Source organism: Pongo pygmaeus, chromosome 1 (genome assembly GCF_028885625.2).
Source record: "Pongo pygmaeus isolate AG05252 chromosome 1, NHGRI_mPonPyg2-v2.0_pri, whole genome shotgun sequence".
Classification (NCBI taxonomy): domain Eukaryota; kingdom Metazoa; phylum Chordata; class Mammalia; order Primates; family Hominidae; genus Pongo; species Pongo pygmaeus.
In genome coordinates this window covers 112,960,948-112,976,262 of record NC_072373.2, presented here as the reverse complement: position 1 = coordinate 112,976,262, position 15,315 = coordinate 112,960,948, and the positions used below count along the sequence as shown (strand labels likewise).

Sequence of the window (15,315 nt, the reverse complement as noted above, 5' to 3'; positions counted from 1 at the left end):
GCTTTCAGAGACAGGCTTTTTGGCTGGAAAAGAGCACATCTGCTGCCATGGTGCATGCATTGGTGGCTGATTACATTAGGCTGCTTTTGTGAGAGCACTCACCTCTTTGCCTGGCAGTGACGATGTTTGTGGAATCTGATTTTGCTGCTGATACTGATACTAAAATTCTGCTGTGATCATCTAGATACAATCAAGCTAAACATCAATAGTACCTGGCCACAGACACACAGTGTGGCCTTTCTGATCATCACTGAAGCCCTGGCAAATATCAGGTTTTTTTTCTTTTTTTCATTTTATAGGCACTTGGTTTTATTGCACAGAAGCAATTGAAACTGGACACAGGTGGAAAGTGCGCCCTGGCATAATTCAGTGGCAAGTAACCGGCCCCACCTGGACCACTCTTCCAGAATAGAGGTCTCTGGGCAAGGGCTTGACCACTCCTTTGGAAAACAGAAGGCATTTGGGAATAGGTTAAGACATCTCAAGCTTAATGTGTTTCTAACTGCTCATTCATTATTGCGGTCATCTGTCAGTTGCACATAGAGGCAATAAATGCACTTATTTGGAAAGGAGGGGGGCAGTTTTTATAGTCAAGTATTTATGTATGGCATTTGGCATGTATCACATTCAGCTACATAAGCTATCATAACATAATTGTCCATCGCCTCGGGAGGGTTTGGGGGCAGGGGGCTGGGATTGCCCTCTTTTGCTAACATATTGCTAACAGAAGTTCCTGTTTGAAGAAGGAGGCCCTATCATCTAAGTAGTTTCTTCTTACATAAAGAGAAAAAAAGTAAAAATTGCATTACTCTGATCCTGGAGCTCCGGGACCCTTCTGAGTTTCTTTGGCTGCTCCAGACATTCCTTTCCCCCTGCCTTACTTACCCTTGGCAGCCTTGTCTTCTGTGGCCTTCTCTGGAGGCCTGCTGTCTTTTTGGTCTGTGCTGGAGGATTTTTCAGCCTTTTCCGCCTTAGGTTTGCTGAGCTCCTTTGAGAGGGTCGTCTTTGGCTTTGGGTCTTGGGTTTCTCCTCAGGCTTCTTGACCTTAGTGGCCTTCTCCTCCTTGGTATCTTTTTTCTCCAGTGCTGCTGCTGCCTCCTCCCTCTCTGCTGGTTTTCTGGGTTCCTTGGCCTTGGCATCATCTGGTTCCTTCTTGGCCACCTCTGTCTTCTCTTTGGGTTTAGCGTCTTCCTTCACCTCCACCTTGGCAGGAGCCTCCTTCTCTAGGGTGGCTGCTTTTTTCTTGTTTTCAGCCTCTTCCTTCTTGGCTTCAACTTTGGATTCTTTGGGCTTTTCAATGGCAGCTTCCTTCTTCTCCTCCACCTCGGGCTTTGGAGCCTCCTTTTTGGTGCCTCCTCTTTCTTGCTGTCCTTCTTCTGTTTTTGCCGTGGTGGTAGCTTTCTCTTCCTCTGCCTTCTTTGGGGGCTCTTTGACTTTCACCTCCTGGGGCTTCTCCTCCTCCTTCACTGGGGACTTCACCTCTTCCTTCTTTGGGATCTCCTTCTCGGGGACCTTGGCATCCGCTTTCAGGGGAGACTTCACCTTCTCTGGGAACTTGACCTCCTCCTTGACAGGGCTTTTGGCCTTTTTGCGGAATTTATCTGCAGAGGGCCTTGCTTCCTCCTTTGCTGGAGTGTTGGCTTCTGGAGACTTCACATCAAGAGTCTTGGCCTTCTCAGGGGACTTTGCTTCTTCCTCCACTGGGGACTTGGCCTTCTTTGGAGACTTGGCCTCAGCCAGTGACTTTGCCTCTTTTGCTGGGGACTTGGTCTTCCCGGGGGAACTTGACCTCAGCTGGAGATTTTGCTTCCTCTTTCTCTGGGAACTTGGCCTTAGCGAGTGACTTTGCCTCTTCTTTTGTTGGGGACTTGGCCTTCCCGGGGGACTTGACCTCAGCTGGGAATTTTGCTTCCTCCTTCTCTGGGGACTTGGCTTCAGCCAGTGACTTTGCCTCTTCCTTCACTGGGGACTTGGCTTCCTTCTCTGGGGATGTGGCCTCTTCTGCTAGGAGAGACTTTGCTTCTTCTTCTCCCCCTTTTGCCTCCTCTTCTTCACCCCCTTCTTCCTTGACCTCCTCCTCTTTGGCCTCTTTCTCCTCTTCTTCAGTCACTTTTTCAGTCACTTGGGTCTCCTCCGTCTGTTCCTCCACAATCACAGTTTCTTTCTCAGACTTCTCTATCACTTTGATCTTCTCTTTGCTTTAGACCTTTATGTGAGTGGACATGGAGGGAATTTGGGGGAGTCCTTCTGGAAGTGAGAAAGGAATTGGGCCAAAGCCAATCTGACATTCCTCAGCTTCCAGGAGTTTTCTGTAAGCAGCCATCTCTATATCCAAAGCCATCTTGACATTGAGCAGGTCCTGGTACTCTCGCAGCTGGGCGGCCATTTCTCACTTGGTGTTCCAGCGTCCAGCTGCTGAGTGGCTTCCTGGTAGGAGGCAATGTCGGCCTGATGACGGCAGCTCAGAGTGCTGCCTCTCCAGTGAGTCAATGGTGCTCTTCAGTGCCTCCAGCTCTGTGGTCTCGGCCAGAAGCTGACGCTGGTGCTCAGTTATCTCCTCCTGCACTCAGCACATGGCGTCTGTGTTCACCTTGGCTGCCTCACACAGTCGGTCCAGCCTCACTTGGAACCACTCCTCAAACTGCAGCATGCTCTGCACCGCGTGGCCTTCAAGCTGCCGCAGATCTCATGCAGTGCAGACGCCGTGACATCACGTCCCACTTGAGGGCGTCCCCTCCGCGGCCTGCACCTGCGCCTGCACCTGCGAGGCGCCGCAGCCCTGCATCTGGCCAAGCAGCTCGCCCACCTCCTCCTGATGGTGGTGCCACGGGTAGCTGCACTCCTCTTGCAGTGCCTGCGCCTTCTTCTGCAGTTCCACACCCGCCGCCTGGGCCTCCTGCAAGAAGCCGCAACAGCACAAGCCTTGACCTCCTTGCGCTGCTGGGCCTCGTCATGGAGGCACTGTTGCACATGTGCGAAGTCCTGGAGCAGGTGCTCTTGCTCCAGGAGCAGCAGACCGCACACCATGCCCAGGCACAGCACCGTGAGGCGCATCCCGCAGACCTTAAGTTCATACAGTTCGCCCACGGTGGTGCAGCCCGCCTGCTGCTATCGCAGCACCACCGCCTCACCCTCCAGGCTGCAGTTGTGCATGTCCAGTTGCTGCACCTTGTCACTGTAGCCTGTGAAGCAGTCCTTCAGCACCTGTAGCTGCTCCTTCTCAATGTGTGCTGTGGCTGCCGCCACCACTCAGCCCTCCCATCCCATTGCTCAGCGTGTCCAGCCAGTCGGTGCTCGAGGCGACAGGTGCCCCCGAAGTGGCTGGGAGAGGCGGACACGGAGCTCATGGACATCCACATCCACGAGTGGAACCCGCCGGAGGATCCAGCAGCCGAGCGCCTTCCGCTTGTGCTGCCCTTTAGGGCCAGTGTGTAGTGGAGGCTGCTGCCGCTGTTCAGCGCCCAGCAGCACCTCGGAGCCACCAAAGCTCATCATGGTCTGAGCAGGTGCCTGGGGCCAGGACGGGATGGGAGGCACTCAAATGTCAGTTTTTAGTAAAAATGCAGCCGGGCATGGTGGCTCATGCCTGTAATCCCAGCACTTTGGAAGGCTGAGGCTGGTGGATCATGAGGTCAGTAGTTCGAGACCAGCCTGGCCAATATGGTGAAACCCCATCTCCACTAAAAATACAAAAATTAGCTGGGTGTGGTGGTGCCCACCTGTAGTCCCAGTCGCTCAGGAGGCTGAGGCAGTAGAATCGCTTGAACCCAGGATAGAGAGGTTGCAGTGAGCTGAGATTGCGCCACTGCACTCCAGCCTGTGTGACAGAGCAAGACTCCATCTCAAAAAAAAAAAAAAAAATGCTAGACACTTTACTCCTTTTTTGTGTTTCTACCCTGAGTCTGTGGGAAGGTGTAATGAGGGTGTGAGTGGAGGCACCAAAGAGAGGAGATGGAAGTTAGGCAGAAAGGTGAGGTGGGACGCAGGGATTGCTGCAACTAAGGACAAGTGAGGTGTGCGAGGCAAAAAGTGACAGTGGGGTCTCAGGAAGAAGCAAGCAGTGTCTCCAAGTTTGGAGCACAGGTCCAAGGGGCTAGGGATTAGGTGATGAAAGTGTGGAGGAAGGGGACAGGCACAACCCAGAACCTCTCAGGGCTTAGAGTCCTCCACTGAAATGTGAAGGGATCTAATCCTATTTGGAATTTCTTTCTCTTCCAAAATCTCACAGTTCAAAAAGTTCAGTTGGGTGTGAAGTACATAAATGGCAATTTTGACCATAGTCCTGCCAGAAATAATAAGTTCCTCTTCAAAGCTTCCTTGGTCTTTCTTAATCAGTAAAGAGCACTTGTTTCTCTGCTTAATCTGTAAAGAGCAAACCTCTTACTCTGTAAACAACCTTTCCCACCTAGTTGGTAATGGACAGCCTCTCCCTTCCTGCCTAATTGACCTTATTCAATTTCAAACACTAGCCAATCGGGTCAGCTTAGACTGTGCCTGACTCCAGCCAATGGGGAAAGGACACAGAAACAGGAACTGTTTTAGGGATAAAAATCCCTGCCCTACCCGGCTTGGTGTGCTCTTGCGATTGGAGGGATGCAGGCAGCACCCTTCTGCAAAGTAAATGTGCCTTGCTGAGAAATTTTCTATCTAAGTGCTGGTTTTTCCTTGTGGCACCGAGCACTTGTTTCTAACAATTTGGGGGCTCATCTGGGATCCCATTCTCCTTGGGGGAAGGGTCTCCAATCATCTCTTGTGAGGAGACATGTCCCGCTGCCTCATTGCGGCTGCCTCAGGAGTGAGGGATTGAGACCCACCTGGTGTGACGAATAAACCCAGACTCTCAGCAACGTGGGAGGAAAAGGTCTACAGATACTGTAGTGACCAGGTAATTCTGTGCATAGACCAAGGTAAGAAAAGCCGCGGGGTGGTGAAGTACTTCCTTGGTGGTTGGGATGTCCTGAAGATTGAAAGTGTGTGAATGAGATGCACAATTAAGTGCAAAGCGAGTGTGGAGTCTGGATTTGCTGTTCTGTGGTCACCTCATACAGCTTAAGGTGGCTTTCCTGTCGGGGGTTTATACCGACCTATCAATGTTAAGAAGGACCTAAATTCCCAGGAGAGAAGCGGCCAAAGAAGGACAAAGGGAAAGCAAAGGAGTGCAAGAAACTTCCAGTGGTTGGGGGGATGGGGGTGTTGAGCCTCCAGAGAAAGGGTGCAAGAAATCTCTAGTAAGAGAGATTGAGCCACACACAGTCAGGAAACTCAGGGAAATGCCTAAAACTTCCAGGATGGGAAATACCCTAAGCAGGACAGGGAATATAAAGGACAAGACAGACAATAAAATTCCCTCTGATAGCCCTCTAGGTCTCGTGTTAAAATATTGGAGGGATAATGAAAGGACCAAACATGAGAAGAAGCAAAAAATGATAAATATTGTTGCTTTATTTGGACCAAATATTGTTGCTTTATTTGGACCAAAAAACCTATTCTCAAATCTTCAGTTTTCTCGCCAAGGTTTGGGTCAAATGAAAATTAGATTTGTCAACTTTTAATAGAATGTGTCAGTGATAAAAGTCCTGTCTCCCAAGAAGAAATAGACTATGCCCTGCGCTGGGGGCAGGGGCCTGTCCTCCTCTACCCACTAAAACCTACAGGAAATAAGCCAGAAACTACCTCCCCTAAAGAAATTGAGACCCCTACCCCAAACAGTCCATTAACACATGGAATCCTTTAGACCACCTTCCCCTGCTAAACACCACCAACTTCGCCTCCCCCTCAAGCAGATGTAGCCACCCGAAACCCTTCCCCTGCTCACGTTGTTCCCTCCTCTTATAATCCTGACTCCTGGGGCCATTCCCAGTCTGAATGCCCTGCCCCAGGAAAGCTTCAACATGAAATAGAACAATGTAAAAAGGATATTCAAAACTTCCCTTTCCCCTCCTCCTCAAAGGAGTCTGCCCCAACCCTTTTTCCCTTAAGAGAAGTACCACTTGGAGGAGGGGAATTGGCTTTGAAAATGCCCCCTTAACTAGTTCAGAGGTCAGAAACCTGAAGAGGGAACTTAAACCACTATTAGATGATCCTTTTGTGGTCGTGGATCAAATTGACCAATTTTTAGGACCACAAGTATATACTTGGGCTAATGTCCATCTTAAGTATTCTCTTTTCAGGGCAGGGGGGAATAACCATGATCCACAGGGCTACTATGATACTCTGGGAGCATGCACATCCTCCCGGTCAAAATATCCCTGCAGTAGAACAAAAATTTCCAGCCCAAGACCCCCAGTGGGATAATGATAATGCAGCCCACCGAGAAAACATGGAAGACCTTAGGGAAATGATAGTTAAAGGGATTTGGGAATCAGTGCCTCAAACCCCAAATATTTCACTAATGTTTAATATACAGCAGGGGAAAGATGAAGGGCCCATGGAGTTTTTAAACAGACTAAAGGAACAGATGAGAAAATATGCAGGCTTAGACATAGAGGATCCCCTTGGGCAGGGGAAGTTAAAGCTCCATTTTGTCACTAATAGTAGGCCAGATATCACAAAGAAATTACAAAAAAAATAGAGAACTGGAAAGATTGGCCTATAGAGGAACTTTCGAGGGAGGCCCAAAAAGTGTATGTAAGAAGGGATGAAGAAAAGCAAAAACAAAAGGCAAAAATCAGCTCTCCACTCTACAACAAAGTACCCAAAGGGCCAAAACCTGTAAAGAACTTAAGCCCCCACTCACTAGGCCATATAACGGGTATGAAAAAGCAAAGCAAGGGAATCTAAAAATAACGAGAGAAAGAGAGCAGAACAAATGTCTCAAATATGGAAGAATAGATCACTTCGAAATGGAATGTCCTGAATGGGAAAAAGAAAAGGAAGTCATCCCACTTATGGCCTTCAAGGAAGAATAGGGAAGTCAGGGGCTCTGTTTCTTTTATCTCGAGTTCCACCAAGAGCCCTTGATAAATTTAGAGGTGGGACCCAAATCTGAACTTATTACCTTTTCGATCGACTCAGGGGCAGCTCGCTCCTCTGTTTGTTATCCTCCATCTGGTGTACTTTGTTCACAAGAAGAACTCCTGATCTCAGGAGTGAAAGGAGAAGGATTTAAAGCAAAAATCTTAGAGGAAAGAAAGGTCATGGACTGTCATCCCAGGACCAACCCCCACCAGAGTAATGTTAAAGAAAAAAGCCTGATCTGACTGTCCCTTTTTCCTCTTCTCTTTCCCTTAGCTACCCCACATCTCATTATTAATGTAACCAGGTCAAAGTCACCCCAAATCATTACTTTTGATGCTTGTCTTGTTATACCTTGTGGAGACTTAGAAAGTCAAAGGCAGCTCTCTACTTCAGAAAAGTATCTTTGCCCTTCTTGGAAATTATCAGATTGGGCAGATTCAATTAACTGGGCAGTTCCCTTAGACTTGGGATATTGTAAAGAAAACTCTGTTAACTGGGAATCTTGTCCACCGAAAACAGAGTTTCTCAGCTGTAGCTGGTCCAAAATTCTATGGACTACCAAAAATCCGGGTTGGACCTCCCCAACAAGTCTCTGTGTGTCCAAAAACCATACATTCCTTTCACCAAAGGAAGCCCCCACCAATTGCCAGCAAAACCAATGTAATCTGGTAGAAATTTCCATTACTATCACAACTTCCCAAAATTGCTCCCCTTCATTAAGTCATTTCTATGGTATAGGAGCAGAGGTCGCAGGGGCAGACTCTATAGGATTTTTTGAAATGCGTTTCATCACCCCCTGATCCCCTCCTCCCTCTCCTTCTAAACCTTCTAATCAAACTACTAGTCTCTCCCTACCCAATAGCAACACCAAAGGAGCCATTGTAGAAGTTAAAGATTTAAAACAAATCCTAGCTATTGAAACGGGGTACCAAGATGCAAATGCCTGGCTAGAATTGATTAAATATTCCATTCACACACTAAACAAAAGCGATTGTTACGCTTGTGCAACGGGCAGACCAGAGACACAAACTGTCCCGTTTCCACTTGAATGATCCTCCCACCAACAGGGTATGAGCTGCATGGTAGCTCTCTTCCAAAACCCCACAGCTTGGGGCAATAAGGCATGCCGAATTTAGCAGGATGCAGTAAGCCTAAGCCTTTTCAGGAGCTAACCAATCAGTCTGCCCTTGTTCATCCCTGAGCAGATGTATGGTAGTACTGCAGTGGGCCACTGCTAGGTACTCTACCAAGTGACTGGATCGGCACTTGCACCCTAATTCAATTGGTCATCCCTTTTATCCTGGCATTTCATCAACAAAGCAAAAAAGACAATTGCAAAAAAGAAGTACCACCCTCCCACGGGTCCTTTGACTCTCACATTTATATAGATGCCATCAGAGTTCCACAAGGAGTGCCAAATGAATTTAAAATCCGAAATCAAATAGCTGCAGGATTTGAATCTATATTGTTCTCATGGGTAAATGTAAACAAAAATGTAGACTGGATAAATTACATTTACTATAATCAACAGTGGTTTGTCAATTATGCTAGGGATACCATTAAAGGAATAGCTGAACAATTAGGCCCTACCAGCCAAATGGTCTGGGAAAATAGAATAGCCCTGGACATGATATTGACTGAGAAAGGCGGGGTCTGTTTCATGACTGGGGTCTAATGCTATACTTTTATCCCTAACAACACAGCCCCTGATGGAACAATTACAAAAGCCTTACAGGGCCTTACCACCCTAGCAAATGAATTAGCTGAATTCTGGAATAGATGACCCCTTCTCTGGACTCATGGAAAAATGGTTTGGAAAATGGAAGAGACTCATAATCTCAATCTTTACCCCCCTTGCAATTGTTATAGGTGTACTCACTCTTGTAGGTTGCTGCATCATACCTTGTATTTGTTGATTAGTGCAAAGGCTTATAGAAAAAGCCCTCATGAAAACCCCTCGATTCTCCCCCACCCTACTCAGGTAAGTTCCTACTCCTAAATGACCAAGAGGAGCAACAAAGCCAGGATATGTTAAGGAAATGTGAAGAGGGAGAACTATAAAGTCAAGAGGGGGAAATTTGCCAAAAATAATAAGTTCCTCTTCTAAGCTTCCTTGGTCTTTCTTAATCTGTAATGAGCACTTAGTACTCTGCTTAATCTGTAACGAGCACTTGTTTCTCTGCTTAATCTGTAACTGGCAAACCTCTTACTCTGTAAACAACCCTTTTCACCTAGTTGGTAATGGACAGCCTCTCCCTTCCTGCCTAATTGGCCTTATTCAATTTCAAACACTAGCCTATTGGGTCAGCTTAGACTGTGCGGTCTGACTCCAGCCAGTGGCGAAAGGACACAGAAACAGGAACTGCATTAGGGATAAAAACCCCTGTGCTACCCCGCTTGGTGTGCTCTTACAATCAGAGGGATGCAGGCAGCACCCATCTGCGGAAGTAAATGTGCCTTGCTGAGAAATTTTCTAAGTGCTGGTTTTTCCTTGTGGCACTAAGCACTTATTTCTAACAGTCCTGACTTGACCTGAGCCTTGTTAAGGCTCTCCTTTGACAAAGGGAAAGGGAGGTAGAAGTCAAAACCATCAATATTTTACTAATCATGGAATAAGAGGTCAACCTAAAGTAAGACCTCCAAGAATGTTTTCTTCCTTCTCTGCTTCTTATTCTCTTCCCTGTAGCCTACTTCCCCAGGAGTGTGAGTTTAGGTAAGAAAAAGAATCAATGAAGATAGAGCAAGAGCCAACCTGTACATTGCAGCAAGAGTGGCAAGGGAGGAGCTGGAATGAGTCACCGAGTAGATGGTCCCCTGAAATGCAAACACTCAGAGGCAGGGACTGCACCTGCCTCAGCACTCAGAACATTTACGGAAGTGACAGGTCCACTTAGAATTAAACATAATTCAATTGAAGGACAATACGTGTTCAATTTAGACATATTAGAATAGCAACAGCAAGCAAGGAGGGCAGAATAGTAGCTATTATCCCACCACACAGGGACCAACACCCTGGGGACATTCTGCAAGAGACGCACCCAGCAGACCCTTTTTGAGAAATGAAATGGGACTATATTGTTGATTGTGAAGGGTACCAGAAGATGCTGATGTAGGACAGGTAACCCCCATTGGGGCTTAACGTGAGAGTGTTCTTGGCTTCACTCAGGAAAGAATCAAGGGTGAGCTGGTGGTGTTCAACAGCAACTTTTATTGAAGCAGCAGCAGAGGTACTGCTGCTTGCAGCGCAGGGATACACCGCATGCAGTGTGCCCAGAGTATCAGCTTAAAGGCAGTTCTGCAGTCCTATTTATACCCATTTTAATTATATGCAAATGAAAGGGCAGATTATGCAGAAATTTCTAGGAAAAGGGTGGTAACTTCTGGGTTGCCAGGTCATTGCCATGGAAAAAGGTGGTAAAGTTTGGTTATTGCCATGGCAACAGTAAACTGACATGGCACACTGGTGGGCATGTCTTATGGAAAGCTGCTTCCACCCATCTCTGTTTTAGCTAGTCCTCAATTTGGTCCAATGTCCAAGCCCCACCTCCAGAGTCAAGTTCCGCCTCCTACATCAGTGCCACCCTAAAACATGCCTTTTTAGCATATGGTTTTTTTTGAGCAAAAGGCCATCATGAACCAGCAGAGGCAGTAAAAGCTTTAAAAACATGGCACAATATTTTTCTTTTGTAAAGAAAATTTACAATTTCTGAAGAAAATACTCATTTGTAAAAGGTTTCTCCCTCTCCTGTGTCAGGAAGAGGAGGACTCTTAACAACTCTTATCAATGGAGACGGCATTGGCTTCAATCTGCACAACAAACCTTACTAAACAACTCTTGTTGTTTGCCACACTTTTCCTGGTCATTGGATAACTTGCCTCCCCAACCTAGAAGCCCCAAATCCCTTTTTCTTTGTTTAGCCTAAGATACTCTATAAGTCCAAGTTCTAACATCCCTTTGGGTTACTCACCACTGGGTGCTCCCATGTTTATGAGGGATACATATCTTAATCAACTTCAATGTGCCTTTCCCTTGTTAACCTGTCTTTTCCCAGTCTGATTTACAGGGCTCCAGCCAGAGAACCTAAGACGAGCAGAGGAAAAAAGACTACTTTTCTCCTCTCCTACAATTGGGACCTGTTTTTGTCATATTCCACAGCTTGTCTATATCATGATTTACTTAACCAATTTCCTTCTCTTAGACATTTAAATTATTTCCAATTTTGGCTTTAAAATACCTCAGTGTATAAATTTATAGCCAAGTCTAGTACACAGCCTTCATTATTTCCTTATGATAAAATCATCCTTGTGGATTTGTTAGAAATCCACAAATGTTTGATACTCTAATTCACACTGACAAATTGCCCACCAGAAACTATACCTATTTGCAATTCTCCTGGCCATATACAAGAACGCCCATTTTCACCATCATCAACACTACGTTTTCATTTTTCAAATGAAGATGAAAAATGCATCTATGTTAAAACTGACATTTCTTTATTAATAAATAGAAATAAAATTCTTCTTTTGTGGATTGCTCCTTTTATGACTTTGACCCATTTTAATATTAAGGTGTCTATCTTTTCTATGTTTACAAGAAAAATTTAATATTAAAAGTTTAATGTTGGCCAGACACGGTGGCCCACACCTGTCATCCCAACACTTTGGGAGGCCAAGGTGGGAGGATCACTTGAGCCCAGGAGTTCAAGATCAGCCTGGGCAACATAATGAGACCCCCATCTCTACAAAAAATAAAAAGATTAGCCAGGCATGGTGCCACATGTCTGTATTCCCAGCTACTCAGGGGGCTGAAGCAGGAGGTTCACTTGAGCTCAGGGGGTCAAGGCTGCAGTATGCTGTGGTGCTGTGGTCATGCCACTGCACTCCATCCTGAGCAACAGAGCGAGACCCTGTCTCTAAAATTAAAAAAAAAAAAATTGTTATGCCTTTGTCATGTATCTTGCAAATAATTTGCTCCTTTTAGTACATTGTCTTTAATTTTTTTATGGCTTTTTACATAGAAAGTTTTCACATTTTACAGAGTCAGATCTATTGATCTCTTTCTTTTTCATGGCTTCTGCCCTTGAAGCCATGCTCATCACTCAGAATTGAATTAGTTTTAGAGGAGCAAAATTAATGTTTCAAATAGTGGAACAGAAAGCTGCTCTTCACAAGCTCCATGAGGAAAGTGAGAGGAAGAGAGGGCAAGCCCCTTCAAAAGCTGAGACGGGTCAGAGGATGGCTGGCGCCACCTTCTCTCCACCAGGCCTTGACACACTGGAGTTGGATGGCAGCTGGTGGGTCAGCCACTCACAAACAGGAAGCTCCATGCTGCTCCTCTGGGTTGGCAGACACTTTCGAAAAAATACGTGTGCCCTAAGCATCCTTTCTTAAAAAGACATTTTTTATTACCAAAAAAGGTGCTTATTTCCGAAATTTTAAACTTCACAGAAATAAATAAAATGTGAAAGAAAAATAAAATCCCGGGACCCCAATTCATTATGCCAAAAGGAAAAATTAAACTGAAAGTTGAGTCACGCAAGAAACTGCCTTTCCTTGAGTTCCTAAGCAGACAGCTACACATAAAAAGCTGCTGTCTCCATGGGTAGCTACTGTATGTTCACCTTATCTTATGAAAGTGCCAATTTACTGAGCATGAGAAGAATACACAATTGACCATTCCCCTACCTACTTCTTTTCTCTTGCAACATATGGATTCAGTAATGTGACTGTATCCTGCCTCCTTCCCCTCTGGCCAGCTTTTCCCCTTAACTGAAGCCTTTGAAATCATCTTGAGAAAAAGGCACAAACCACAGATTTTTCCTGTGGTTCTGTGCTCCTTTTTGTCCTTAACGTTGATGAAATAAACTTCTAAATTGATTGAGACCTGTCTCAAATACTTTTTGGTTTACAAAGGTAAGAACTGAAAATTTCATTTCAGTTCTCTCACAATCTAATACCTGAAAGACAAGCACTGTAAAAAAATTCAGCATCAAGCCTTTCAGGCTTATTTCCAACACATACCTTAATAACAACATAGTATGATATGGTACACTGGTGTACCCATAGCATAGTATAAACATAGTATCATATATAAAAAGGACTAATCCTATAGATATTGTTTTGCAATTTGCTCTTTTCATGTGATTTACCAAAAGCATCTTTCCATGTCTTACTTTTAGGCCTATGTTATACTATTTTGATGGTTATACAATATTTCATAATATGAATATACCATAATTTTAGTTGTTTGCAATTTTTTACTACAAAAATGCTACAGCAAACATCCTTGAACAGAATTTTAAAACATCTGTGCAATCATTTGTGTGGGATAGATTTCTCAAATTAAAATCACTAGGTGAGAAAAAGACATAAATTTTAAAGTTTGGTGGAAATGATAAATTCCTTTCCCCAGAAGGTATTGATTTACATTCCCTCTGATGTTGTATGAGGGTTCATTTCTCCACACACTCATGTTAATAATGTAAATTATCATCTTTTCTAATTTTGCCAATCTGATGGTGAAAAATGGTATTTTATAGCTAAGATATATACATACATTTTTGATGACATTAGACTCCTCTTGTAGGTTTGATATTTCTCCTGTGAAATATTTCTTCTGTAAGCTGATCATTTATATCATTTGCCCATTTTGAAAACTATTTTGTATTGATTGATAAGAATTATTTCTATATTTTGAATATTAATGATTTTATATATATTGCAAATATTTTGTCATACCTTTTCATTTTGTTCCTTATTTCTTCATCTGCACATAAATCTTACTTCTTTTCATCAGTTGTGTTCATCTTTTCTTTCTTACTTTGGATTATATGTTATACATAGCTAGGCCTTCCATACTCAAGCTATAAGAATATCTTTCTATATTGTCCTTGTAGCATTATTATTATTTTATTTATTTATTTATTTATTTATTTTGAGACAGAGTCTCCCTCTGCTGCCCAGGCTGGAGTGCAGTGGCACAATCCTGGCTCACTGCAACCTCTGCTTCCCAGTTTCAAGCAATTTGCCTGCCTCAGCCTCCTGAGTAGCTGGGATTACAGGTGCGCATCACCACACCTGGCTAATTTTTGTATTTTTAGTAGAGATGGGGTTTCACCATGTTGGCCAGGCTGGTCTTGAACTCCTGACCTCAGGTGAGGAGGTCCACCTCGACCTCCCAGAGTGCTGGGATTATAGCTGTGATCCACCACCCCCGGCCTCCTTTTAGCATTATTATAGTATTTTTGCATTTAAAATTTTAATCCAACTGTAGTTCATTATTGTGGATGATGCTTATACAACCATGAGGTAAATATTTGGCTTCCTTTTACCCAGTAACAGCAAACAACTGCTTTGACTTAATTTCATTTACTAGGTAACTTTCTGACAGATAATATCCATATTTGTACTTAGAGTAGAAAAAGAAAACGAACACCACTTTTACAATTTTTACTCACTGTGACCTAAAGAATTGTAACACTGAAAATGTGCTTTGGAAGTCTGTCATGGTTATTTCTCTTTTTAGGCATCTTTTCAGGGCACACCCGTCTCTGCATCACTGTCTCTTTCCTTGTGTCACAAATTTCTGTTCTTTTTTTCTCTCCCTGTTCCCTCTCATTTCTTTTTTCTCCTAATCTCTCCTTTTTCTTAACCACCTAAAATGTTAATCACTTTAAATGCTGTTGACTCCTTTGTTTTGGTAGTTTAATTATATTTCATAGTCTCTATGCTTCTTTGTTTTGGAACAAGTTTTTATTTATCTAACTGCGAATTTCACGAGAGTTGTAAAATGTATGCCGAACATAGGATTTGGGGATTGCAAGCATTTATAGCTGATACTCAATTTCTTTCTTTTCACCACAAAAACGATTTTAGAACACGAAAAATATCTTTGGAGGAACAAAAAAATCAATTTCCTCATCATTTTGTGGGTATACATTTTTCAATATTTATAACCATATGGGATAAATGTTTGCATTCTGCTATTGGCTTGTGAACATTTACCTATATTTCTATGTGGTCTTGTTAGGGACAGTATACCTAAGTGGATAAAAGGCTGTGTGGTTGAATTTGGCTTCTTGTTTACAAAAGAGTGATCCTTAGTGATCTACTTAGCCTCTCTGTTCCTTTTCTCTTTCACTGAGATGAGAAAACCTATCCTTCCCAATTTTTTGTGTGAGGATTAAAATGCAGTAAGAAAACACACACTCATAAACACATCTGCTTTGGCAAAGGAGCACATCAGAAGGGCTGGCTTGTGCGCGTTCTCGCTCTCTGTGTATGTGTATTATGTTTTATGTTACTGTAAAAGATGTGAAGAGAGGCACGTGGTTAAGCTCTCGGGGTGTGGACTCCACC

The 15,315-nt window shown here is 44.1% G+C and overlaps 1 pseudogene; it reads right to left on the bottom strand.

Annotated features, from left to right (window-relative positions):
- Positions 1-877: 877 nt before the first annotated feature.
- On the bottom strand, positions 878-3,495 carry LOC129015000 (neurofilament heavy polypeptide-like; annotated as a pseudogene).
- Positions 3,496-15,315: the final 11,820 nt, after the last annotated feature.